The sequence below is a fragment of the Pinus tabuliformis genome, chromosome 6 (genome assembly GCF_031772625.1).
Source record: "Pinus tabuliformis cultivar Carrire ecotype Pingquan chromosome 6, CPIR1, whole genome shotgun sequence".
In the NCBI taxonomy this organism is placed as follows: domain Eukaryota; kingdom Viridiplantae; phylum Streptophyta; class Pinopsida; order Pinales; family Pinaceae; genus Pinus; species Pinus tabuliformis.
Window position 1 is genome coordinate 840,941,631 of NC_142292.1, and position 3,584 is coordinate 840,945,214.

The following is a 3,584-nucleotide window of genomic DNA, read 5'->3' on the forward strand; positions in this document are numbered from 1 at the left end:
CAGGGATTCAACGCAATCATGCCGTCACGCTGTTCTCAGGAATCCGGATTCTTCAAGCCAAAACACGCCGTCACGCCGTCCACGATTCTACTACGTTCAAATCACGGGTTTGATCACAGGTTCGCACTGCAGGGGTTTTGTCCAGCCTCTGATACCGCTTATTGAAATAATAGCAGAGAAAGAAAGAATAGCAAGAACAAAATGAGAGAAGACCAAGAAAAATAGAAACTGAATGTGTATGTGTTTTATTCAAGAATGACTTTTCATCTACATGAACTTTCGATATATTCATGTCATTACCGTTACATAACTAAAATCTAAATTGGTTACAGAAACTGTTTAACTACGTTTGTTTAACCAAGTTCGTTGTCAAACTAACAACTCTTTCTTCTAAGAATGGGTAGGGTTTAAAAAAATCACCATATGACTCAGCCCAAATCTTCAATTTGGAATAAATGTAAATTGATTCAATAGAATCTGCCTAGAACATAACACTACCCCTGGAAGAAACACTCTCTTAGTTTTGGTGGGAATGAACTTTTAAAACTCTTCCAAGAGGTAAACATCTTTAGAATATAAATGCATTAATTCGATGGATTGTAATTTGGTTCAATCATTGTTCCCTAAAAAGCATAAAATATTTTAAAAAGTTTCACCAACAAATTTTATAAGAATTTAAAAAGAAAACTATAATATAGGATATAAGATTATATAAGATGCAACAGATAAGAGGAAAAAATGAACTTTTCAACTTACTTTTAAGGTAGGAATCCCGTTCCCATTACATAGGAAATATCACGGTCTGAAATTTGAACCGTGATTCCCTCACCTAAAACCCGACAAGCTTCATTGACAACTGGAAATAATACCATCTCAACTATATCCTTATCCATCAAGAAAATTGGCTGACAAAAAGTGAGATAACATACTATAACAAAAAGTGAGATAACATACTATAACAATTAGTTCAATCCTAAAAAGTGGTATGACATCAACAACAAAACCAGAAGTAAAAGGTACTTTGACATCAACAATAAAACCAGCCATGCTCCTCGACTTCTCAATATATTTCTCGATGTCATGGTCTGGAAGGGCCTTTCGTTTATCATCATACAAATAGAAGCCTCTACATGTTTTCTCACCTGCGAAAAAAGTGTCATATAATTACCAACTAAAGAATAAAAACAAAAATCCACTTATTTTTGCCTTTGGGGGAATTATCCTTGGTGGGTAGCCTCACACAAAAGTCTTCAGAGTTGAACCACGACGCCACCGGAAGGGTCCACAATATTTAATTTATATAAATTATAAGGTTCTTACCAGTCTGCTTGTCTTCCAACATAATTGGTATCAAAAGTGACTTTTAAACACATTCTGGAAAATGTTCCAGATATTGCAGCCCATTGCTACTCAACCTCAAACCAAATAAGATCAGCTAATATGCATTCATGTATGATAAATGAATCAGTGTTCATTCAAATACTACCTGCTTATCTGAAGAGACATTTGGCAGTAATATATTTGATTTCTGCAAATTACCCAAATGGACGCATAGGAATTCCAAAGATGGTAATCACCTTATCAATTCGATATACATCTAAGCCAAGGTCTATCAAGAGTAGAGTTGATTTATATTGAAAGAACATGCGATTAACTGCAAATATAGTGCAGTTCCCAACCACTATACGTGTTTCTTAATCCTTTTTTCCAACATCCATGAGATAAACTATAACTTGGCGGGATGGTTTTTCAGTGCGCACTATTTCCCAGAGAGGAATTATATGTGCAGGAGTCCAACACTATTTATCATAATATAATCAATGCCCCAATCAAATGAAAAAGTAAATTCCAACAACAATGTTGAGACCTGGCAATAATCTTTTCTGAAAAATATAATTTACAACATACTAATTTGGCCATGCAAGCAGTGCAATGGTAGAATACCATAAGCAAATAGAAAAAGTGTATATTACATTAAAATTGAGATATATTAAAAGAAGCAATACCTGAAAATGTGTGCACCAACAATCCAATCCTGCGATTTGGTTTTCTGGCCAATCGGGTTTAAGTCTATTGTATAAGTATTTATTACCAAAACAAAATATAATGGACAGTGTTGCGCGAGATCACTAAATATTTGTTGTTTAAGAGCTACATTTTCATTGATAGCCTACATAGAAACAAATCACACTTTCATTTCAGGCCAACTAACTTGAGAAACGTTCCATAATTGCATGCATAAATACTTTACAGTAGAGACAGAAAGCAGTACGCACTTCGATTACCATATCCACATTCCTAAAATTTTCATAGTAAACCGCACCCTGTACTAAGGAGAATATTTTCGCAAACTTTTATGGACCCATTTTTCCTCTATTCACACGACTCAACAAATTTGCTGCAAGCATTCAAATGATATACTAAGAAGTAAGCTTGGTGTATTCTGAGTATGAATAGCTTAAGTCAAAGTGTGCATATATAATCATTATAAGAAAATAATGGAAACTATTAAGACCTTCTCATACAAACTCTTGTAGTAATAAAGTATGATAGAAAGCAGTCAAAACACACTATGTGCTACTACTTTCTTCAAAATGGTCCAGAAAAATTGTAAATAAGAGGTTTTGCAGGTTTTGCAATGGAAACAAATAAGAAGAAATCATATTGGTTGTGACCAGTTGCAAACCTTTAATTCGTTCAAGACCAAACTGACTGGAATTTATCATTTACTTCTTTAAGGATCAAAGGATAGCAACTCAAAGTTAGGGTTGTGGTTATGCCAAAACCCATCAAACCCCTACCAAGAACAACTACCTTTCTGACTCTTCTTAGCTTTAAGCCTGCATCAGTGACTCCATGAACCTGTAAATTCAATCTTGATTAGCCCCCATCCATGAGAAATTATTGCACAAAAGAGATCAATGCTCATGGTTGCATTTTTGAATATCTCATTTTTTAATTTGAATTTTAGTAATTACACAACCAAGCTTAGAATAATTTCATAATGGAGCTCTTACCAATGAGAACACTATAACAACTACAAACATGATAACAACTGGAAACTGGAAACGGGATACTCAAGCTAAAGTGTTGAATAACATACCAGTGTTGAATAAACCACCACACTATGAAGTGTTAGAGCTTGGTGTAATGGAGGTTAGGCCTAGAATAAGCATTCTTCTTGAGCACACAATACAACAATAACCCTATAAATCTTGTCGCTAAATCCAATCAACAAAAAATTCAAGACCCATAAGTACAAAAGCGGTCCGTCCTGCACAATAATGAGAAGGGAGCCCTGTTCAGTGCACATGGAATTTAAATGCAACCTAGAATGCGTCCCCTATTAGGGTCCTATATTATAAGGATCTTAGTCATTTAAGTCTTTCTATTAATTTAAGGTTAATTTGTAAATATCAGTCTTCATTTCATAGTATTATGGTATAAAGGGGACTTTTGTAAATAAAAGCTCTAAGTTTTAGGTGTCAAATGTCATGTAAAGTCTCTAAAGTCAAAAGGGCTTATTTGGAAGGATGAGATGAAAATTCAAGTGGTGTCATCATTAAGAGGTCATTATGGAGTTC

The 3,584-nt window shown here is 34.4% G+C and overlaps 1 pseudogene; it reads right to left on the minus strand.

Moving 5' to 3' along the window:
• Positions 1 to 343: 343 nt before the first annotated feature.
• LOC149261491 (peroxisomal fatty acid beta-oxidation multifunctional protein MFP2-like) lies at positions 344 to 3,047 on the minus strand (annotated as a pseudogene).
• Positions 3,048 to 3,584: the final 537 nt, after the last annotated feature.